This window comes from Odocoileus virginianus, chromosome 4 (assembly GCF_023699985.2).
Source record: "Odocoileus virginianus isolate 20LAN1187 ecotype Illinois chromosome 4, Ovbor_1.2, whole genome shotgun sequence".
Taxonomy (NCBI): Eukaryota; Metazoa; Chordata; class Mammalia; order Artiodactyla; family Cervidae; genus Odocoileus; species Odocoileus virginianus.
In genome coordinates this window covers 4474660-4500405 of record NC_069677.1, presented here as the reverse complement: position 1 = coordinate 4500405, position 25746 = coordinate 4474660, and the positions used below count along the sequence as shown (strand labels likewise).

The 25746-nt window shown below is 37.7% G+C and overlaps 1 long non-coding RNA gene across 1 annotated transcript; it reads right to left on the bottom strand.

Annotated features, from left to right (window-relative positions):
* Positions 1 to 1371: 1371 nt before the first annotated feature.
* LOC110125851 (uncharacterized) lies at positions 1372 to 6339 on the bottom strand. Its single transcript, XR_002310207.2, has 4 exons — positions 6295 to 6339; positions 2419 to 2630; positions 1828 to 1946; positions 1372 to 1690 (listed from the first exon to the last, which is right to left on the bottom strand). It is a non-coding gene; the product is annotated as an uncharacterized lncRNA (long non-coding RNA).
* Between the last annotated feature and the right edge of the window lie 19407 nt (positions 6340 to 25746).

The following is a 25746-nucleotide window of genomic DNA, read 5'->3' as shown; positions in this document are numbered from 1 at the left end:
ATGTGAAGAACCAACTCATTGGAAAATACCCTGATGCTGGGAAAGATTGAGGGCAGAAAGAGAAGAGGGCAGCAGAGGGTGAGACAGTTGGATGGCATCATTGACTCAATGGACATGAATTTGAGTGAACTCCAGGAGATAGTGGAGAAGAGGGAGCCTGGTGCACTACAGTCCATGGGGTTGCAAAAAGATGGACATGACTTAGGACTGAACAACAGCAACGAATCTAAATCTAAATTCGTTTAGATTCTAAACAAATCTAAATCTTCAAGATACAGTGATTCAATGTCCAAAATTCTAAAGCTGTATTATTTTTGTTAAAACCAGAAACTTCAACATTGAGCTTGATCATAAATTGAAATGCTTCAAAGGTCATTAAAAATAAATAAAAACATATGTAAATAATAGAGGAGAGAAAGTTAAGGGAAAGTCAATCACCCAGGCTTCTATAATAATAAGGCAACATCTGATATAGTGACTAGTGACTGTGCTATGAATATAATTTGAATGATTTGGGTCAATTCTTCCCCCCACCCCCTCACCTGCCACATACCTTTGAGAAAGACTAGAAGGGAATACAATAGAATGATTCTTGTGATTGTTCTTTGCATTTCTTCATTTCTTTGATTTACTTTTTATGAAGTTATTTTTATTACTAAAAATTACTTCTTTGAGTAAGTCACTTAATATGGCTAACTAAACTAGAATAAAATTCCCCTCCCATATCACACTTTCCAGTGCAAACCTACTAGTCAAGTCTTGGCAATTTTTTTCTTTGTCAGCCCCCAGTTTAGCAAGATATTTACAGGGAAGGTGCCCAGATAAAGCATTCAAATGTTCATCATAAATAACTCTTAACCAGAGGTAGATGTATTATCAGACTAATGATTCATAAGCTTCTCATTTTTGTAAGCCCCTCCTAACCCCTGGGAGGGTTGCTGGTAATATCATATTCCAACTATTGAGTTAATTTTCTTAAAGAGCCCCTCACCCAGGTGAGTAAGTTTTATATTCTAAAAATTTAATTTGAACTCTGCTTTCATAGGAATAATGAGTGTAGGAAACCCCATCTGGTCATTACTTTTGCCATTAACTTGAATCCTAGTGAATGAATGTCCTCTCTCTCACAGTTTTGACACGTTCAGTCTTGAGTGTCCTCTGCAAGTCCATGTCTGAGTGTTCTCTTGTGTTATCTATTAAGCACCACCCACAAATGGCCCAGTCAGTGGTGGATTGCTCTGCAATTAGCTGATTTAACCTATAAGTATTTGTTAGAATTCCACTTATTTCCCCCCAATAGTTGATGCTTATATATCTTTTTTTTTTTTTCAGCAAAATGTTAAATCCTTATATATGTTTACCTGTAAAAAGTATGCTCCGCTTTAATGACTTCGGGCAATAATATGCTGAATTTACCACTGCTGCCTTCAATGGTATAGTTCTGAGGGCAGTATCTCAGTCTGAAATGTTGTTGGTAAACTTGTTACTCTCACATTTCATAGTGGATTTCCAGGAACAACAGCAAAAAATCAATTCCTGACCCCTAATGGGACATCCTTTTATGTCTCTCATGTCCTCATTCTCTGTGTCCTTTGTCAAAACTCAAGAAGGGAGCAGTGAATGAGTAGAAGTTCTGTATCCCATTGAATATCTGGCTTTGTTTTGGGTCAGCTTCAAAGGTGCCATATCTCTAGGGAAACATGAAAAGAATTCTCATAAGGAAAGTATTTCTAAAAATGCTTTACAAAGACAGGCTTTAGTGGAAATGGCAAGTAATGCCCAGAAGAGTCTCCAAATGTTGATTCTTAAAATGAACCTGCCACTGACCTGACACTGAATGATGAAAACAGAAAGGTGAGACGTTTTCTTGCCAGGGCGATGTCACTGGCTTTGCACAGCTTCTGATGAGAGACCACATTTAAGGGGGATGCTTCTGTTTATATGAACTGGAAAGACACAATGGTTCATACTGTAATGTAGCCAGTGGGAGCCATTCTCCCAAGGGAGCCAGATCTCTCTGTCCAAGGAGATAGAAATGAGAAGGATGAGTCTTTGGATTCATTCTTTCTTTTTCCCCCTAATTTGAAAGATAAAGAACTTGACAGTTTTTTAAATTATTATTTTGAAACCTTCCCGCTAGGCATAGTTATTCTGCTATAATAGCTCAACATAAATGGATCTAACAGCAAAGCTATTTTCGGGTGGAAGTATATGTTAAATCTTCAGCACCTACTGTGTGTCTCTGGACCAGTTTCTTTAGAAACTGTACATGTAAAATCTCCATATTCTCCACATGATTTCCATGTAATCTCCATTGACTCTTCACATTAACTCCGTGAGATGAATGTGGCCCTTTCTCATTTCTCCACTTGAAGAAACTGAAATGTCAGGAAGTTATGCAACTTATTTGAGATTTACCTGATAAGTGGTCGATCTGGGATCTAAACGTGACCCCAAGCACACATCTCATGAGGCCACATGTGGTTTGTCCTCTTCACTCCCAGGTTAACACTTACTTTCAGGACATGACTGTTGATAAAGTGTTGGCTGTATTATGTCCACACTACACATGCAGAAACCAGTTAACAGAGGAGACTGTACAACCATGCAAGACCCTTGAGAAAATCATGCTGGAAGATTGAACATACCAAGTATTAGTGCTAGTGTTGGCACACAGAGAGACTGGGTTTCATAATCACAACATTCATACACAAAGATTAAATCCACATGCGACCAGAATCTACCTTTGCTATTGAGAATTTCTTACTGCTAATGCCAGTAATTTATAGAGCTTCTTAAAGAAAAGGAGAAGAAAGGAAAGATGGGACGTTCTATCTAGATGCAAAATCAGAGTGGACTGTTACAGGTATTGACCTGAAGGTATTGCACCAGTTTGTGACAATAAATGGAAGTGTCTGGGGACAAAAGTAATAAGCCCATTATGTTACATTGTACATGCTGTAATGAATCCAGGAAAGATTGGTGTGAGCAAATTATGGCTGGCTCAGCAGATTTCTAGAAGGTGGTAGATTCCCAACACTTTCAGATTTCCAGTTGTGTTCTGAGCTTTATTAATGAGCTACATTCTGAAATCTTGGAGCTGAGCAGATGAAAAACTCTAGAAGTTAGAAATGGATTCAGTATCTGCTTTCATGCCTTGTGGTATAGCTCTTAACCTGCTGCAGACTGGGTTTGAGAATGAAGGTCAAAAATGTAATGGGTTTGAAAATGAAGGTTGAAAATGGAACAGTAGCTTCCTAGCATAGGAGAATATTTTTTTCTGTATACATTTCCTCTCCAGCTTAATTTCTATGATAAACTCCCTAAAATGCAGTAAATAATTTACAGTGTTAGTATCACAGCAACAGCAGGTCTGTATGGGTTGGCTGTCGATTTATATCTAAAATAAATGGTATCTTTCAGAAAGAAGGATGGATGTGGTAAGATGTGTGGTTCTATGTTCTCACTGTTGTCAGCCTGTGCTTTTGTGCCAGCATGTCTGTGTAATCTAACTTGATTATATCTGCAGCTGCCCATGTGTCCATGCCAGGTATCTTCATGAAATTGTTTAAAAAGAGTACACACACCTACTCACATCTCACAGAAATGCAGGAAGGACTTACACTGGTGTAGTGTCCCTCAAGGTAGACCCTCTGTTTTAGCCTTTCCAGAGAATAAACCACTCTTTTTAGAGGGAGGAAGTGGGGAGGAGAGCATAGGGGAGGATCTGATATTTTCTAAACATAATCAGGATGAAAATTGGGAGATCTAGCTATTTACTCAACAGAATTTCAAAAACACCCTCCTGTTTCAGTTTTGCTTTTACGTCACTTCCAGTGGTTCCAGACACTACAAAAACCTGATTTCTTGAAGGAAGAGGTTATTTCTACAAAGCAGGTTTGGCATCCCTTAGATTTCTGCTTTTTTAGAGTTAGACTTTCTCGGCTCAGTTTACATCAATTACCACCAGCTGTTTTGCTTTACCTTTTCCCAAAGTTTTACTAAACAAATTGCTTCTTCTTTTTGTCCTTTATGTCTTTTATTCATTTTGTCAGTTTAGTGAGGTTTTGGAAAGAAGCAGAGGTATTAATAAATCTATGTTCAACTTGCCTTCTCTAATTAGAATTGTGTTTTATTCTCTAGCTTGTATCTCTTCAGTCTCCATCTTTATTTAGGGATTCTGGTATGATACTATAGTATGAATCTCCCTGTATTTTGATGCCAAGGGAGAGATAGTCTAGATGAGTTTTAGAAATGTTCCTCTCAGACCAGCTACAAAAAGAAACTGCAGATGAATTAAAAACTGCTGATTACCTTACCCTGCAAAAGACCAGAATTTCTGGGGCTAGACCTGGAACTAGGAATTATTTTTATCCTCAAAAATATATGCATGTATCCTTTGTTACTAGGCTGGGGGTATATTAGATCATTTTAAAAATGATTGTTCTAATCCAGTTTATTGTCTGTGTTCTAAACTGGGAGGTGTTGATGTCATTGCCTTGATCCTGAAGATAAGTAAATTCTACAGTGTACCTCAATCCTTTGTTTGTTATATAAGGAACACTTGTTGGTGAATTTAAGAAGCACAGCTGATGCAAGAAAAATTAGACTTATAGAAATAGTGTAAACTAAAATTGCACTGTGATAGTTGAAAACTAACTCAGGGATAATATCTCATGGGAACACTGAGAAATGCAAAAATTGACCCAAGAAAATTAGACATATGAAAAACAAATGGAACAAAATATAACTGAGAATGGCTGACACTGCACATAATAACATTTTTATTGACTAAAAATTAATAGAAAAATAAAATATTCTTGACAAAATTTAGATCTGCAAAAAATTACTGAAAAATGGATTTGATGGAACTAATAAGCACATGCATACAAAAACAAAAGCCCTACATGCAAAATGCTGACATTAATTAATGGATTTCAATATGAACAAAAAACCTTGATCTTTCAATTATTCATTGTACAGTTTACACAGAAAAAGCATTGGTAACAATAAAGACATTTTTAGCAACGTGAGCATGAAAAAAAAAGATATAAAAAGTGTAAAGGCATTGTATAGAATATGGATCAAAGAATGAAATTAGTAATTGGAATTTTGTTCAGAAAATACTATCTCTACAAAAAGTCAATACTGTTCATAAAATCATGATTTAAATATTTGTATGTGTATCAAGAATTTAAACATTCTTTCTGTCAAAATCTCACTTGTCCTTAACTCATTTTCAAGCTAGTGTTCATGGCTAGAAAAATTGTTTTCTATGAATAATGCCATATGAACACATAGGTAGAAAAGTACAAGAGTGTATAGTCTGTGGACAGAGAATGTTGCCTGCTATTCTGGTAAACAATAAATGCTGCCATCAAGCCATCAGCCACTATAATTGCCTTAGGGGAATTCAGGGTGGAGGGAAAACAGGATACTAGCCCTAGATAGTTAAGATGCATATCACAGGAATAATTTCAAGGAGCCCAGACTCTCAGATCTTCCCATACATAGGAAGGCATAAAGGTCATTAACTTGAAATGTCTGTTTTTTTGTGATTATCGGTAACCTTTTGATGTTCAACTACATGTTTTTGTTGTTCTTGTTTTATCAGCAAACCTCCTACGTAACCTAGCTTCTTCCTTACCTCTTTGGAATAGTTCTTGTTCCCTGAATAAAACAAGACATACAATTTTTAGGTTGTGTGGTTTTTTTCCAGTTCACAGGTCTGACTGAGTACATGACATTGAAATTCACTATAAGCTAGAAATTCTGCTGAATTGAACCAGGATCCTGGCTCTCCCAGCTCTCTGATCTAAGACTGAGACAGATGCAGCTGGGAAAGTATTTGCATATAATAGTATATCAGAAGGGTTTGTTGACTTATGTTTTACTGAACTACCTCAACAGAATTTGCTCAATCCTTGAACATAATTTGTTTATAGCCCAGATCATTATCTATTTCTTGACATGTTTGTATGTTCCCCAGTTCTAAGGACTTTCTACTTTCAGCCTATGCTGAGTCTCCTCCCCTGAAAATCTGACTTGCAGATGCCTCCTGACCCCTGGCAGATCCTTAGATCAGAAGTAGTATGTCCCCTTTTAATTCCAATTTAACTTCTTTATTCTCTTTCTCTAACAAATCTGCCTTGAGTCTTGTTTTACCTTTTGTCTCTTTTCTGTCAATCAGTCCTTGTATAGTATTCAATTTAGTGCTAGATACAAGATAAGTTAAAAATTGCATGCAAATGTATGGTAAAAATTAAATCATAAATCTGTACATAAAAGCAATACCATAGTCCTAAGGGGGTATTAGGAGGTGGAATTTGTCAGAGCAATCATGGTGAGATGTATGGTCTTTGTTCAAGAAAGACTTCCATAAGAAGTCTATGGTGGTATTGTTTAGTCACCAAGTCATGTCTGTCTCTTTGTGACCCCATAGACTGTAGTCGCCCAGGCTACTCTATCCATGGAATTTCCCAGGCAAAAATTATGGAGTGGGTTGCCATTTCCCTCTCCAGGGGATCTTCTCAACGCAGGGATCGAACCCACATCTCTGGCAGGCAGTTTCTTTACCTCTGAACCACCAAGGAAGCCCCATAAGAAGACTGTGTTGGGCAGTAAAACCATCCTGTTTCTTAGAGAAGCTTTCAGTGTACCTTCACTTTTTGTTTAAAATACAATCCTAGGACACAAAGGAACCTGTGTACAAGAGCAAATATATAAACAAATCCTATGCTAAATATCAGTTATTTGAATTGTATCACTTTTGATTTTACTCCTCACTTTGATTTTACATTCATGTGAATCTTTGAAGATTGATTCTTCTGTAAAACCTCTTCAATTTTGCAATAAATATGTACATATTAAGGAAATCATATGGGAAGGAGGGAAGACATTCCTAACATGTATATTTATGACTGCTTTGTAAACAAGTATGGTAGAAAAAAATTTGTTTGGTCGTGAGAATGTACTATGTTGTTGGCAGAAGAAAAACATTTTAAACCAGTATTTTGAAGCAGTCAATTCACAGTTCAAGAAAAATACACAAAGTAAGTTAAATTAAAATCATTACCCTGTACCTGATAGAAATATGTAAAACAGAAATGAGAAAATAGAACTTAGAATTTAAAAGAGCAATTAGAGATCATTTAGAACAATTTCCATATGTTATAATGAAGAAATTGACACCCAAATAGGTCAGATAGTTTGCCCAACCCCAGGAAGCTAATGAATAATTGTTTGTTTTCTGGGACAAACATCTTGCACATGTTAATTATTTTTCACTTAAAAGAGATGTTTCTGGTAATTCACCCTCTGTTACCTAAAGCAATACAGAGTGTATAGCTGATGAGTCATTTCAGAAGCTCAATGAATTTGGGAGACAGTGGAAGGTAAGGTAATCAAATTTAATGAGCATTTAATATATGCTAGGTGTTGAGCTAAGTTCTCTATTATTGCATTCAGAGAGTTGATATGGCAATGAAACAGTTCATGTATTTGCTGTGAGGGGTTTTAGGATTGAAAGAGTATGTGGAAATGTGCCAAATCTCCTAAAATGAAAATTGAAGTTAGGATCTGAACCCAGATCTCTACCTCTGAAGTGCATTCCACTAAGCTAAAGCGCTGAGAGAATTCTCCATTATTCTGGTATGTCTGCAGATCTTCTGAGACACTGGAATATTATTTGCTTACAGATAACTTCAAAAGCTAGCGTCACTGTCTTTCTAAAGATAGAGATCCAGCTAGACCTTCAAAAATAGTAGCCTCCCCCCCACCTCTACATAGAGAAGGTTTGCTCTTAACTTCCCATGGTAAAAAAACAAACCCCTCCAAAACTACTCTGTCCCAAAGGGGAGGATGAGCTGGTTTGTCAGCAGCCATTTCTAAGATTAAGTGTTTCTTACACTTGGTGTTTCCAGGCTTTGGCATAGACCTGACTGCATAGCACCTGCCTGGGATGGCCCCACATTGTCCTCATGAAACTTGGTGGGCAAGAGAAACTGAGGTGAACATACCTTGCCATGAGTGAGAGACTGTCTAAATCCATATGAGTTCATTGTTAACTTACCAGAGAAATTCATGGAACTGTAGTGAGCAAATATTAGGAGCTATGTAGCTATTTGATACACAGTATACTTTTCCAAATGAAAAAATCTTTCTGCCAGCTTGGCTAAAAGAGGTCCTATTTGCTCCCCAATAAAGCCTGTGCTCAAACAGTCAGATTATTTAATTGTGAAAAAAATATGGCATTTCTCAGGTTCATTGGTGATAGCTTAGATTCCATGCAACTCATTAAAAACCAAAGGAGACAAAATAACAAGCATTAATGAGATACTGTAACAAAAAGAACAGCAGTTATGTGCTAATTTAATTTGGTTAATTTACAATTGAGTTAATTTCTAAAAGCTCTAATTTTCTTTCTGATTCCGTGCTGTTTGCTATCATTTAAGAAATCATTCTGTGAGATTTCTTTGATAGTCCAGTCAGGAAGCTGGTTACCATTTCCAAGCAAATGCCCACCTTTTGCCAACTTAGTTCTTTTTAAGCTACCCACTCCTAGCATTCTTGATGAAAAAATTCATCCACTTTCATATATGCTTTCAATTATTGGTAAAGCATACCTCATGGCCCAGCCAACACTTGGCTATGCTGCATATATTAAAAATGCTTTAACCTTTTCTCATAGTTGTTGCAGTTTTCCTTTTGTGAACTCCTTTGCATTGAATAGAATCTTCCAGCATTGTCACACCTGAATCTGAAAAGGTACATGCTAGAAGCATGGTTACTAGGATGGCCACCAACTAACCTGTTAACAGTGCAGCTCTCCACTGCTCAGAATAAGCCTTGGCCCTTCTGGCCTCCAGCTTCCATAATTGTTTGCGTGCTGTCTGTCCGTCTGTACGAACATGTACCTGATCTGACTAACTGTCAGTCCTCTCTGGCTGCTACCTGGATCTGAGTATGTGACTCCTCCATTCCCCCACACATATACTTGCCTGAGGTGCCCTGGGATCAGCTGTGCCCCCAATGGGTTTTGAGAACAGAGAGAAAAGGCAGATGTTCAGATAGCTGAGCGCGATGCAGTCCTCCGGTCTTTTCAATAACAACCGTGATAAAAGGAAGATGAATATGAAGGGCAGGGAGAACTGTTTGTGTGCAAGCAAGAGTTCATGGTTAATTTCTTCTCACTGAAAAAGTCTTTTGCATGAATCAGTCCATGGCAGACAGAAGTACTCTATTTCTTGTCAAGAGAATTAACTAGATTTTCATTGTGGGGAGATTGAAAAAAAAAAAGTTTTCAGTCATCAGAAGCAAAATGGTCACAGTTATTTTTTGTACTCTATCCATATATTTGTGCCGGGGGGTGAGGCCAATTGATGATATTAGGTCATTAATTTCCATAGTATCCTTGTGAGGGAGGACTATGGAAACTAATTATCCTTATTTTACAGATACTGAGAGAAGTAAACTGACCTCTCTGCAGTCTATGTAATTAATTGGTAGTAGAACCTCAAACCTCAGTTTAATTTCACAGTAGTTCATGGGTTTGATTAAGTTCTAAGGAAGCACAGAGGGGGTCATGTCACTGAACACACTTCTCTACCTTGAAGATCTGTGGTCCTTTCTCACATTCCCCAAATGCTGTCGACTTACAAGAAGGCAGGGCGAGATCCAAGCAGAAAAAGAGGAATTGGGAAGTTCGTGTATGTTCAGAGAGAAAACCAGTTCAGTTCAGTCACTCAGTCCTGTCCGACTCTTTGCAACCCCATGAACAGCAGCATGCAGGCCTCCCTGTCCATCACCAACTCCCAGAGTCCTCCCAAACCCATGTCCATTGAATCAGTGATGCCATCCAACCATCTCATCCTCCGTCGTCCCCTTCTCCTCCTGCCCTCAATCTTTCCCAGCAGCAGGGGCTTTTCAGATGAGTCAGCTCTTCACATCAGGTGGCCAAGGTATTGGAGTTTCAGCTTCAACATCAGTCCTTCCAATGAACAGCCAGGACTGATCTCCTTTAGGATGGACTGGCTGGATCTCCTTGCGGTCCTAGGGACTCTCAAGAGTCTTATCCAACACCACAGTTCAATAGCATCAATTCTTCAGTGCTCAGCTTTCTTTATAGTCCAACTCTCACATCCATATATGACCACTGGAAAAACCATAGCCTTGATGAGACGGACCTTTGTTAACAAAGTAACGTCTCTGCTTTTTGATAAGCTATCTAGGTTGGTCATAACTTTCGTTCCAAGGAGTAGGCGTCTTTTAATTTCATGGCTGCAATCACCATCTGCAGTGACTTTGGAGCCCAGAAAAATAAAGTCAGCCCTGTTTCCACTGTTTCCCCATCTATTTGCCATGAAGTGATGGGACTGGATGCCATGATCTTAGTTTTCTGAATGTTGATCTTTAAGCTCTCCTCTTTCACTTTCATCAAGATGCTTTTTAGTTCCTCTTCACTTTCTGCCATAAGGGTGGTGTCATCTGCATATCTGGGGTTATTGATATTTCTCCTGGCAATCTTGATTGAGAAAACCAGAGAGAGCATTTAAACAAGTGATTGATTCAGTGGAATAAAACCATGATCAGTGCCTGATATTTTCCAGGTTTTAGAAATATCATAGAAAGACAATTTCCAAACGTATCAGCTGATATTTATATCAGCCTATATATATATAGGCTGTGCTGGGTCTTTGTTGCTGCATGGGTTTTCTCTAGTAGCTGAGAGTGAGGGCTACTCTCTAGCTGTAGTGCGGGGTCTTCACATTCTGGTGATTTCTCTTATTGCTGAGCACAGGCTCTAGGGCTTCAGAGATTGTGGTTCCCGGGCTCTAGGGCACAGGTTCAATAGTTGTGGTACACAGGCGTGGTTGGTCCACAGCATGTGGGATCTTCCCAGCCAGGGACTGAACCTGTTTCTTCTGTTTGGACAGACAGATTCTTTACCACTGCGCCCCCAGGCAGGCACTCCCCTCATCAGCTTCCCGGTTGAGCAATTGGGAAGGTTGCCATGCAGGGTCCATTAAAAGTGACACCAGTTGTCAGTGCCTCACCAAATTCTCTCCATCCTCTCTGAAATTGAGCTTCCTTGGGGTGCAGAGGTTGCCCTCAGGGTCAGGGGACAGAGGAGGGGAAGAAGGTAGATATAAGACTGTAAATAAGACTAGGAATAAGTGCGTGCTCAGTCATTCAGTCATGTCCAACTCTTTGATGCCCCATGGACTGCAACTCACCAGCTCCTCTGTCCATGGGATTTCCCAGGCAAGAACACTGGAGTGGGTTGCGATTTCCTTCTCCAGGGAATCTTCCCCACCCAGATCTCTTGTGTTTCCTGCATTGGCAGGTGGAAGAATTCTATTAGGTGATTTTAAAATCATGGAGGTGAATTTTCCTTCCTAGAACCCCAGGGAAGGGAAGGAGGTGCATAGTGTGGCTGGCTGCACAAGGAAGTCCTGAAGAACATGTAAATGGTTACAGAGAACTGATGACAAACAGTGTGGCAAAAATGAGCAAATAAAAACTCCTCTTTCTACCAAAGGTGAAATGATCAGAAGTTTGGCACATAGAATTAAAATGGGAGGAAAAATTGAACAAAAGCTATTAAAGGAAGTTGCAGTTCTAGTGGTGTTGTCTACTGTGCTTTGCTGTAGTCTGGGCATGTGTACTAGACCTTCTGAGTTAAAATATGTATGCAGTGTTTGTACATATAAATGCATGTACATTTACTTTATACACACACACAGGAGGAAATGTGTACAAAATCCCATCCTTGCCATGTTCACCCAAAAAGCCTTCATGGATAAACAGCTGATTCTGAACCATCTCCGGTCCCACATCCAGGCCAGTGGAGCAGGTTGACTGCAAGACCTTGGTGATGAGAAGTGGAAAGTGGAAAACCCTTTGCAGTGAGGGCTCAATAATTAATTAAAGCAAAAATTCTAATGAAGACAGAAGCCACACCAGAACACAAATGAGGCATTTATGGAGCTAAGGCTAAATGTAAGAGAAAAAAGAAAGAGGCACAAAAGTCATGTTTTCCCTGAATGAGAATGTCAGAGGTCTGAATACTTGACTTTTCAAGGATCCAGAGAGCTGGGTGGGGCAGAAATTCATGTCCATTATCTCTTCTCCTCAATACGTATGTACTCAGAGCATAGGAGTTTGATGTGGTGAAGATCTGATCTCATGCGCCCCGGAGCCTAGATGCTTTCCTGAGAGCCAGTGGCATTGGCCCAGCCCAGAGCCAGCCTGAAGTGGGCTTTTTAATCACTTCCCTATCTCCTGACTCCCAGTAACTCTGTATTTTCTGTGTAGCAGTACAGGTAAAGCTCACATGGATTTATATTTTATTCACAAAATCACTCATTTAGTAATCAATAATTATTGAGCAAATACTGTGTGTGAAACCAAGGACAGTATAGTACAGGCAGGAGAAAGAAGTGAGCATCAGAATCTTAGCTCCTAGAGAAAATAAAAAATATTACATTGAATTTATTACCATGAGGGACTTGGAGACAAAGTAATGTGGAAATCCAGAGGAAGGAAAGATCAATTATTCCTTGGGAAAAAACAGAAAAGGCTCAAGAAAGGAGGGCACCCTGAAGTTGAGACTCAGAGAATGGTTGGAATTCTCTAAGGAAGCTGTGACAGCCTCAACACCACAATAAAAAAAGAGAAATTAAGCATGACCATGTTGTTTTTAATCATGTAAGGTTATGTTCCTCTAATTTATCTGCTCTATATAGCCACATTTATTCCCCCACTGCTCTGTAAAATAATTTGAAACCACTAAATAACTAGCAGTAAATTGTATGATTCAACAGAGAACAGCTACAGGGAAAAGCAAATAGGGAGCACTTGTCTTTATTTTGAATGCTTTGTGACAAACTCTGGTTTTGTCACTGAGGATGCAAACATGTGGAAGACCTCTTTCAGTGGCCACACAGTTACTCAAATGGCCACAGAAGCACTTGAAACCTCTTTGGGCAGCTGAGGAACTTGCCATTCTTCACAGATGACCTAAAATGGCAATCTCTCCTCAAAGAAATTGCATTTTGAGGAAAGACAAGTATACATATATTCACAGGTAAGTGAACGCAAGAAATATTCACTAACTGGTGGGTGCCGCTTTATGTTGTGGCATATTAATAGTTTGTGAAGGGTTTTTACAATGTCTTTTCCAAGTTGTGGACTCTATGAAATAAGCTGGACAAACATTATCCTTAGCCTTTCCTTATATAAGATCAGGGAGAGTGAGTCTCAGCAGAGAAACCTGTCTAAAGTCAGGCAACAAGAGATGAGGCAACTCCAAATATATTCATCTTGGTTTGGTGTTTTTAGCAATAACCAGTAGGAGCCAGCCATCTTGCAGTTCATTTCAACATATATTTCCAACCATATTACATAGCCATGCCCAAAGTCTCTGTTTTTGACTGGATCTTAACATGGCTGGTGTGTATAGCAGAATCTTTCTGATTGGGTCAATGGCTATTTTTCAGGTTTTTCTTAAAAATCTTAATACTTCAAACCCAGATATTTTCTTCGGCAGGGGCATATTGAAAATTATCCAGTAGTAATATGGTCTAAACAGCCCAAAGGCTCCCTGCTCATCCTTTTTTATTTTTATTTTTTTGCGGCCAGGGGTGTAGTGGAAGCAATTTGGGATGTCTGGAAGAGGGCTATAGAAGATATTGCAGCATACATTAAAGCAATGGCTCTTTTCTGTCATGGTTTCTTTTATGGTTTGTGTGCCCAAAGCATATTTCTGCCTGCTAGTATGTATTGCTATTACCTTTAGCACAGAGCCTGAAGAAGAAATCAAACCTAGAATGTCCTTGCCCCCAACTCCATCAAAGTTCCCTTGAAGTTGTTAGTGATAGTGCTGCATCCTTGATCTTGGATTCTCAAACTCCATGCAGAGTGCATACACATGCAGGGCGTGCTAACTTGCAGTAGCCGCAAAGCCTCTAGTTCTCTATGGTTAAAACCTATCTGTTGGGGTTGGCTGTAGGCAGGTCATGATACTCTCTGATCCAGGTTAGGAGATTATTCTCCCGTTGTAAAGAAATAGCCAGCTGTACTTCCCCGCCCCCCACCCTCCCCACCCCCAGTTGCCTTCAGTTCCTCTTGAAGCCCAGAGAAGTGCCAAAGGCCTCTGAAACCATGCAGAGACTCTGGGGTGAGGGCTCAGTGAGAGCTTTTCCTTTCATGAGCTAATCAGAGGGCAGAGGGCTGGCGTGAGTCTCTCTCCCTGCTGGGTGCTGTGGGGCTTTATTTTGGAAAGAAGACCACCTAGTGGGGCAGGCTAGCCAGCCTTTTCTCCTGTTCTGAATGGTTTGATAGCTGAAAGGGAGTAACAGTTTCTGAGTGAACATTTCATCTCTCCAACATCTTGAGAAAGATTCTGAATGCTGTTCCCAATCCCAGAATACCAGTCCTCTTTCAACACTTTGTAAAATTGATTGACATGTGCTGTGAAAATTTAGCAAAAGTTAGGGTCATGGGAATTATTTGGATATATAATCCTATTTCTACTAAAACAAAAACTTTCAAAAGACAGCAGAAATGGACTTCCTGCTGGTAAGAATTATGAAACTGCTCTTCAGTTATGAAAATCACACACAGCTCTCCACTCCATCACAAAGGATTAGCATCAAACTTGAGAAAGATTAAAAACAAACAAACAAAAACTTTCTCTTCCCTGTCTCCCCATCAGTGGACCTCTTTCACATGCTTACTTTTGTTTGTTTTTTAAGCTATGGTTCTTATATTTTGAGCATCATGTATGGCTTGTGAGATAACAGAGCCTCCCTGCCAGGTGCCATTGTGGACAGTTCTCATCGCCTTGCCATCTTTCATTTTTGCCTTCCCAGTAATCTCTAGACTGTGGTTACACATCACAGATCATTTTCACTAGTAAAGCTTTCTCTAGGACAGTTTATCTTTTACCCCTTTCCCTTAAAATTCTATGATGGGTTGTGTTTCTGATCAAAACTATTCCAGCTGTTAACATTTCAAAAGAGGAATTTAAGAGATTAAATTAGAGAGAAGAGGAAGGAAGATAGAGTATAATTGGTAATTAGGTGAACTTCACTGTAGCCTCCTCAGGATAACTCTCTGGTCTTTGAGCTAGATTTTGGAGAGTAATGAGTTTTTATCCGAAACCCACTTTGTAGCCAGTTGGAGTCTTGTTCGCTCCGCTCAGTGGGAGCTGTCTTTGGTAAAAGTCTTATCAGTGGTAATGGGCCAGCCACTCACCCCTGCTCAACACACTGCTGCTGACTGCTGAACCTGGAGTGCATTGCCATTGAATAATGAGGTGGAGATCAAATAGAATCTGGTCACAGCCCACGGAAAGCCTAGAAGGGCACATTTTCACAAATTATTCAGGGACGACACCTGAATTGCTGTCAGCTAAGTGGATAAATTGGGGGAAAGTGAAGAATAGCATCCCCCTTCTTTTCACTGCCCAATTATTCAGGTGATCTTTCTGGTCTTAACTTCTTTCATGGAAATATAGCCTAAAATACAATATGCATCCATGTGTGCTAAGTTGCTTCAGTCATGTCCAACTTTTTATGACCCTATGGACGGTAGCCCAGGCTCCTGTCCATGGGATTCTCCAGGCACAAATACTGGAGTGGGTTACCATGCCCTCTTCCAGGGGATCTTCCTGATGCAGGGATTGAACCTGAGTCTCTTATATCTCCTGCATCAGTAGGTGGGTTCTTAACCACTAGCACCAACTGGGAAGCCCAAAATTCAATATATCCTTAGTTAAATATATGTTAATTCTTGGGCTTATTTTGGATATTGGGCAAGGATTCCCTTGATTCTTTCATCACACCATCAGATCACATCTCCCACAAATAAAATGTGTGAAGAGAAAAGCATAGGTAGTTGGGGCTATATGTTGCATATCTGAAGTATATTTTCTCATTTTGACCATAAAAAAAATCCAGAGCTAAATAAATTTAAACAGTAACATGGACTGCAGTTTAGCTAGCTGTTAAAAAGTATAGGCTCTGAAGCTAGACTATGCAGATTAAAAACCTGCCCCCACTGTTTCTGGTTAAGTAATCTCAAGAAAGTTACTTTACTTCTTGGAGCTTCAGTTCCCTCATTTGCAAACTGGGCACAATAATAATACCTTCTTAGGTTGGTTTCTTGAGGATGGAATAAGATAATTAGGACTAAAGTAGCCAGATCTAGCTCATTCACTGGATTTTTCTGTTGATGTGATCTCTAATCACATAGTCACACATGGTCTTCTGTTCTCCTCCCATGTGTTCGATTGGAAATTTCATAGCACAAATATGCAGATACTGAGAGTAACATTTCCCAGTTAAGTCAGAATGATCTGTGAGCCCAGGGATACATTGCAATTCAGTATGCAAACGTGTCTCTAGGCAGCTCATCCAGGGACATTTTTAGCTAAGTAAGCTCTAGGCCTGCAGAGCTCTTGAGGTGTAAAAGATTGAGAGCACTGTTCATATCCATACAGTTCTTTAGAAGCTTTTTTGTACCATAGTAATAGCAACTTTTAGGCTCTAATACTCTTAAAATTTAGAATTATTAGACTGAACTCCTTAATCTGAGCCAATTGAAAAATAATTCTCTCCATATCTTTACTCACCCTTACCTCTTGATTAAAAATATTCATTCTGCTATTACTTCTCCCTATCGTTCAGTCTTTGGCATTGCTTCCCTAGATCTGAATTCATTTTCCTCCCTAAAAACATCTAGAACCTCCTAGTACAGTCACTGTCTTAAACACAGCTCACAGACTAATTATTTGAGTCTGGCCCAGACCCTAGAATTCTGTGCTTCAAAATTTTTCCACCACGTGAACATCAATTTCCTTTTTTTTTTTCCTTAGTTTTAAAAAATATACAATTTTAAAGGTTATGCTCTATTTACAGTTATTACAAAATATAGGCTATCTTCCTTGTGTTGCACAGTATATCCCTATAGTCTATCTTACACTTCATAGTTTGTACTCCCCACTCCCTCACCCCCAACTGGTAACCACAAGTTTGTCCTCTGCATCTGTGAGTTGAGCATCAATTCCTTTGAGTTTGCTTTGATGCCTTAGCAAGATGTAAAAATTATATTATTGATATAGGTCTATCAAGCCTTTTGCCTAAGTCCCTTAGTTCCATACCTAACCTAACTTAGGTCAGCTGAATTGAGGTGCTTACTTCTTGTGCCTGTTCTGTAATATACTCACACTTTGTGGGGAAATGGCTTCCTTTTAACTTCATTTCTGTAAGGATCCCTATATTAATACTTCTCTCAGTTATGACAAAATAGGTTATGCTACAGTTACAAATGACCTACAAATCCTAATTTCTCATAGTATTAAAGTATTTCAACTTACTTAGCATGGTATCATGGATTTACTATGATTCTCTTCCATGTCATCTTCATCTCAGGATGAAGTAGCTGATGAAGAGGCTGATGGAGTAGCCTCTATCTGTTACAGCCTCTATCTCTAACATTGTCAATTGGGAAAACCACATCATGCACTCAGTTCTTCTTCCAACAAAATGGGAATGGATAATGTTCCTGCAAAAGGAGGGGTAGTATAGGGTAGCAACCAAATACGAATGAGCAGTAATATAACCTATACTGAAGTCAGTCACTATAAGACTCTAATGCAGATTTAGACAGTCTTCAGATTCCTAACTTAGGGAGCTGGACTTCTGGCTTTCCATATCTCCAAATTACCTAAAAATTGGTAAAATCTTGTGGTTCACAAGTTGTAGTTTTTAAGTTAATATTGAAGTAGGCTTACATCTTATTTTTTAAAGAATTCCTTATTCCAGAATTTCTTTGAAGGAAGGATAGTAACTACTAGAGAAAAATCACATACTATTGTCCTTCTTTTTATCTTTCCCTTTAGCTATAAAAGAGCAAAAAAAAAAGCAAATCAAAATCATTCTCTAAATTATTGATCTTTTTTTATTTTATATAAAAATATAATATAAATACACATCAAAAGCTGAGCTTGGTTATAAAAAGAGAGTACATATTCAATAAATTTATTCAGATCAAATGGATATGGTGAAAGCTTTAAATAAATAACTGATAAGAAGGAAATATCTAGCAATAAAGTAGCTAAAAAATGAGTGTAAATCTCATGTGAACCATGGGAAATATAATGTTACAGTAGAAGAGCTGACAACAAAATTAAACTAATAAATGAGAAATACAAGTAACTCTACAGTGAATGTGCTAGTTTACTTTCCCAATAAAGTGGCTTATTTATGACTTTTTTTTTTTTAGGAATAGGAATAAATATCAAGATTCTAAAAACCAGAGCTCTTTCAAATTCCTTTGAAGGAATAAAATAAGAACAATGTAACGTATTTCTAGGGACCATAGAAAACTTGTTTAAGTTTTATAGGAATGAAGGTGTTCCCAGATCAGATATCAGCTTAATTTCAGTGGAACTGCAAGAAAACAGAGTAATTTGGGTCTTGGTGAGACAAGGCTATATTCCAATGAGAAGGAAAAATAATCCATTTCTATTTCTAAATTTCTTTTGATTTACAAAGGCTTTGTTATGTCATAATTTTTTAGTTAAGTCTGCATGAGAAATTAGTGTTTAGTGTATCATTTGCTATTGAAAATAAAATAAAATACAATAAATAGTTCACAAATTGTGGCAGTCAATGGCAAATAGTTTGTATCAGGAATCACGAATCTCTCAGTTCAAAGAATAGACAAAGAATGTAGGGAGATAATCAGACTAGATGATCAGATGTGTGAATTCACCTGTACTTGTCTTTTGCCCATGCCCAGCAAGGTAGAATGCCCTCTTTAACTAATTACCTATCAAATATTCCTGGGAGCATGTTGCTAGAACAGGTATTTCTAACACTATCTTGGGTATGGAGAAAATGAAAAAGTGCTTCAGGGAGAAGTCAGTACAACAAAGTTGACAAACAACATCTAAAAAGCTCAACTTTAATGCTGGCATCTTCCATCAAAGGGCCAAACTCATCTCCATTAAACATAACCCAAAGAGTGACTTGTAAAGTCTAGCTTACTTATTATCTACAGTCTCCAAACTCAGTCATCTTCATAATGCAGTTGCTGATGGAGGATTAACAACCCTAAATTACTTGAAGTTGGTGAGATGTCATGTGGCAAAAGGCTAATTAGAAGAGCTTTGATAGATTTCAGAGGGAAGTGTGGCCACACTTGGAATACCTCCGTGACTGATCTTCAGTTCCAAGCACCTTGGAGATATTCTGAAATGTTTTGCCATTTGGGAAATTAAAATTTACTGTGACAAAATTGCATATGTTAAAAAAAAGAAAGCAAAACCAAACCAAAAGAATGACTTCAATTAATGGGTCAGCCTAGGGAAATGGATTTTTTATTTGTTAAGAACCAAGGGACTGAATAAAGATCCATCAATATACAGTACCAGGTAATTCTAATTAACTACAGTAAGCAAAGAGTTTGTCTCACTTAGTTTAGGAGTCGCAGGGGAAAACAGCACTTCCTTCTTAATGCACAGGCATTATCTAACTTTCCACAAAGGAGAGAATCTTATTTTCCCTGGAAATCTTTGCTTGTTCTTATCCCACTAATATTTTTATTAATCAGTATTTGATTATATATTCATTTTCAAAATACTTTAAAATATTGTTTTATAATAAAAGCTTTCTTGATTATTATCACTTTATTCTTAAAAATAAAAAGTAGGTAACTAGAACTTGGCAAGTAAAGGGGTTGGCATGAGATTATTGATTTTAAGGCTTCAAGAATTTGGAACTTCCCATTATATGGGAATATAAAGAAAAAGTCTGTCACCTGATTTCCAGCTTTATCTGCCTAAGTTAAATCTTGTGTCCATTTGGGGTCTTTTATTATTTTTTAGGGCTTCCCTGGTAGCTCAGCAGGTAACAAATCTGCCTGCAATGCAGGTGACCTCTGTTTGATTCCTGGGTTGGGAAGATCGCCTGGAGAAGGGATAAGCTACCCACTCCAGTAAAACTGAATTTTAAAAATTTACTATATCAACAATTTAGTTAACCTTAAAAAACTGCCCTCCCCTCTATATTTCATGCATAGATATATTTCATATATGCAAAAAGATGACTCTTACTATCTATTCTGGAAGTTTCACTTAACATACCAACTATTTTGTCATTTATCTAAGTATTAATCAATTTTTAGCTGTACATTATTTTGTTGTATTAAAATGATATAACTTATTAACCTCTACTAGTATGAAATACTCAGATTGTCTCTAGCTTTTTTCACTATTATTGATAACACTACAATGATCATCTTATTTACATACTGAATTATTACTTTAAGATAAATTCTAGGAGTAAAATTTTTGAGTCAGAAGATGTACCAGTCCCTGTGGCTTTTTTGCTACATAGTTTCATTTTTCTTTATATAGCAATTGACCAATTTATAATGCCAATGCAATGAATTAGTGTGTCATTTTCACTATAACCTTGTTAACAGTGTGAATTCTGTCAAAAAGTTGATACTTCATTAAATGCAATATAGTGTTTCAAGTTCACTTAAATTTTCATTTTTTTGGCAATGAAAAGAATTATATGTAAGCTAATTAAAGCTACTGGAATCATTAAAGCTCTATGGGTTGTTACTATATTTTGATTCATTGAGCTTCAAATTTAGTTATATGCAGATGAGTTTAAAATTTAGTTTTAGGAATTCCATGAGTGAAACTTGTTATACAGTGGCATATCACTAAATAAAATTATTTATAAGGTTGAACTGGCTCAATCTCATATAAAAAGTACCAAAAGAACCTTGTTAAAAAAATGATCTCATTTGAAAGAGGCTTGAAATGAACTCATTATAACAAGGCATGGACCCTGGGGGCATGGCTACAGTATTTCAGATTTTATTTGTCTTTGATTGAAAACTTGATTTATTAATAGCATTGCACTGATTCTTTTATCCATGTGCATGGTACAATTCATCTTCATCTTCCTTTCAGAAAGTCCACTGGAATAAAAGCTTGTTTGTTTGTTTGATCTCTCCCTGATTTCAGAGTTTACTGTTGGACTCTATATGGGAAATAAAATAACTTTCTAAATACTTATTAGAAGGCACTTTAGGCAGAGCTGAAAAGTGAGAGTGGGGTCACTATTTTGGGACAGTGATATCTCATAGTTCTGAGGTGAACATTACATCACTTTTTGGACCAGGGATCAAATACCCATTGCAATATTTGTGTTCAATGCTCACAGAGCCTACACAGGCCGTCTCTGTGGAGTGGATGTCCTTTGATAGTTTTCACCCATTGGTTCTGAAGTTCCATTTCATCTATACAATAACCCTCATTTTAGAAAATAGGTGAAAGTCAGAGATGTTACATAATCACATAAAGGCTATATATTCATTTTATAGATGAAGAAACTGAGGCATAGGGATTATATAATATTCCAGGACCAGAAATTTGCAGGGGAGGGGTTCTGACACAGAACCCCTGTGTCAGCTCAAGCTTTGAAGCATGGTGCATTCTGAAAACTCGGAGTCCGGTATCACTTGTGCAGAATAAAGTGAGCTGATCAACCCCCTCATTCCAGATACTACCATTACTACTGTGGCATCTAGTTTTCTTTAGAATTTCTTTCACAGAGTCATTATGGATGAGCCTGTGTTAGGCTTAATGTCATCTAAATCTACCAAATCCTGTTTGTTTGGCTTCATTTTCTATATTTTTCCCCTTAAACTAAGTTGTCTACTGTTGGTGTCTGAATCCTTGTGGGAGAGTTCCTTACACCCCCTTTATATAAAAAGGCATCTCGGGTTAATATAATTACAGACACCCAGAGCCTTTCACTAAGATTGAAATCAGATGCAAATTTTCAGAGCACCCCTATCATGGAGAAGATGAACAATTTAAAAATATTCTCCGATAAACTGAAACTCTTGGTTAAAATCAGAATGAAGATAAATATGTTTTCCTTTGTCAGCAGTTGAAACTGATTTGTTTACTCACCTGTTTGATAATGTGATGATGGATATTGCAAGATACAGTACTGAACAGATAGAGGATTCTGTAATGAAAAAGTGAAAATCAAAATTTTAATATGATGCTTTATGTGTATTGGGGAAGATCTGGCATTTACAAATGGCCTAGACTCTATTATTGTTTGAAATGTTGCTTTATATTTTTGGTGTATTTTCTTCACCTTGCATTTTTCTAAGTCTGCTGATAACAGTGCTAATGAAATGTACTTCATATGCAAATACTTTACATGTCGGGAGAGCAGACATAAAAGAAGTTAGTAATACAGCAGTATAAATGCCAGTGACAATATTAGACATGGTAATAACAGAGAAAGTAGTGAAAGTAGTATCTTATGGCCACATTGGTAATTCACAACAGCTTCAATGCGTACGTTAAAGAACCCAGAAACAAAAGATCTGGCCAGTGCATAGACTGTCTCTCATCTCTTCCTTACCTCTGGGCCAAACCATTTCCCTCAAAACCATAGCACCTTAATTCCACATGAAAATGAGATAAGTTGATATCACCTTATCTCTTGTTTTGTAGATTGTTTGCCAGCAGTGAGAAAAGTAGCAGTTGGATTTGGGCTAAATAAAAGCTATGAAAAAAAAATGAGTATATGAACCAGGGTGTCAACCATGGTTATGTACTGAGAACTGACAATCGCAGCTTATACTGAAACAGAACACATGGAGGCACACATTTATATAGCTATTTGATTTTAACTGGACTTAGCAGCGCTGACGTAGATATAGAAACTGATTTTGTAGAATTAGTACATAGTTGGGAGTTTGAAAGTGTGAAAGTGTTAGTCGTTTAGTCACATCCCACTCTGGCAACCCCATGGACGGTAGCCCGCCAGACTCTTCTGTACATGGAATTCTCCAGGCAAGAATACTGGAGTGGGTTGCCATTCCCTTCTCCAGGGGATCTTCCCATCCCAGGGACTGAACCCAGTCTCCTGCATTATAGGCAGTTTCTTTATTGCCTGAGCCACCAGTGAAGCCCAGATAGGAGTTTACATAGAGGTAAGATACTAGAGGGCAAGTAAAGTGGGAGCAAGTGATAGAAATAATGAATAAATAATGCTCAAAGTAATGAAACCAAGCTGGTGGTGGAAGGAACTGAAACGGGAAAAAAACTGATAGAAGGAAAATTGAGGTGTCATAGAATTAGACATCTTACTGAGCTTAAATAGTAGACCTAATGAGCCTAAGGAACAGCAGAGGGGATGGGTAAAACGTAGGAACTTGTAATTGGAGAAAGACAATGAAACGTGTGACTTTGAAGTAGAGTGATGAAGTCAAGTGAGGGTAGGTGGAGATAATGGGGAAGCCCAGGGTGAAGGGGTGACTCAGATACCTGGGAGGCTAGATAATTCAGCAGATGCAAACAGAAAATGGAGTTGCCTGGGTAGGGAATGACACAATCCTAGACAAGAGGACAGGGAAGTGCAAGGTTTTAGGGATGGTGAGAAAATAGAAGACACATGTGTTAATTTAGCAGGAGCAGACAATTTTGGGGCTTCCCAGGTGGTGCTAGTAGTAAAGAAGCCTTCTGCCAACTCAGGAGACATAGAGATGTGGGTTCGACCCCTGGGTCAGGAAGATCCCCTGGAGGAGGAAGTGGCAACCCACTCCAGTATCTTTGTCTAAAGAATCCCACGGACAGAGGAGCCTAGTGGGCTACAGGTCACAAAGAGTTGGACACGACTGAAGCTACTTAGCACACATGTGTGCAGACAATTTTTAGAAATAAATTTTGTGTAGTTCCCCCCTCCTTTTTCTCCTCTTCTCACTTTGTTCCTCTTCCTCCTCTTTTTCCTCTTGTTCTTTTCCTTCTCCTTCATCTTTGACTATAAGTTGTATGAAAAAATAGAGATTGAGATTTTTAAGACTATATCGAGTTCATGAATTTGCAGCCCAGCTCCCTAAACATAATAAAGCTGGTTAAAATACAAGGCTGAGTACTGCTATTATTATGCAAAAAAAATGGTGCTTCCTCTCTTTATGTACCTAAATAAACATATATATTCCAAGTAACAACTGACATTTGGTCTCCATGGCCAAGAGAAAAAGGAGATTTTAGGAAATCCATCAGGTGGTACTTTTTGTTTTACTTTCATATCAATACATCTACATATCTATATAGCTATCTAAAATTTATAAACTATATTTATATTTAATAATACATAATTAAATAGGATTACAGATTCTTAATTTTCTGGAATATGTATATTTTATTATAGAATATATAACATATAGCAATGTATAATATATAACCTAAATATAACTTTATTTTATATATTTATATGTATTTTATACATATTATAAATAAATTATGTATATAGATACACACACACAAGCTGATAGAAATTTTGACTGGATTTAATCTACTTAGCATTATTGTATCTTTTCAGAATCACAAAGTCAGCCAGAGGTAACATGTTAGATTTTATTTTGGATCCTGTTTTCTTAAAGTTTTATATTATTAATTTTCTTCTGTCTTTTAGATTTCTCTAGGAATAACATAACTCATTTCTTCCCTTAGGAACAGAATAAGCTATAGAAATGTTAAAATCTGCCCCCTTCCATTCACAAGAGTAATACATACATACATTTATATAAGCTTTGGGGTTCCCATCTACCACTGGGGTACTATAACAATAAAGGCTCTCTGAAATATGAGTTGGCATTTCAATTTGGCCCAATTTCAGCCTAAAGTTAACAATTCTGTGCTCACATTTCAAAAAAGGTTTAAGGTAGTGCTGAAGTTGGAATCTGATAAGCAAATTTTTGTATAGTTCCACTTGCTCTCTCATTTTTCTTTTTCTCTTTTCATTTTAAATAATGAAAGCAGTAAGACTGGAAAGGTCAAACGCTTTAGATTTTGTCAGGCAGTTTGGGATTTCTTCAGTGAAGAATACATCCCAATTCCCTAGAATGTCAAATCAGCAGCTTAGTCGGTCACTAGAACCAGGACAGACGGGATCCCCCAGGAGGGTTGGCCCATTTTCCTTCTTACTCACACAATTAAAACTTGAAGATGTAGATTAATTTGACCTCAAATGTTGTTTTTTTTTTTAATAGAAAACTATTGTTTTTCACCTCTGAGAGAATTTAAGCCAACCATCAAAAAAAAAAAAATTTGAACTATTCCTCTAGAGATAGATCAAGAAGAGCAGCAGATGAAGGCGTGGAATGCCATATTTTTATATAGGTTATTTAATTAGGAAGTTGTAAATAAATATCCACTCTGTAGACAACTGCACGTGTTTGATCAGCAGTACCATTGCTAATGTTAGGATCCAATTGTTGCATTGAAAATATGTGGCTTGGATGTGGCTTAGTCCAGTTGAAAAAAAGGATTTTCCTTTTCTTTTCTGCATTGAAAAGCTTCACAAGCCTTGTCTTTGTTTGCTTCCATATTACGTGACAGTAGACAGGAGCATAATATGGTTTTGGAAATAAGTTGTGAACACAGGGTTCTTGTCTGATTTACTCATGACAGTGTCCAGCATTATCCCTGACACATTATGGGTTCCTGATAAGTGCTTATTGAACAAATGAATGGATGAATAACTGACTTTTGGTTAGAAGGCTTGAATTTTGTGACAGACATTTTGAGTGGTTATGTCAAAATTATTTAATTCCTTTGTGTGACTTCTTCCTCTTAGAGTTTCGATGGCTCTTATAAAGATTAATAATATTGGTTATTATTTACTCAGCTAG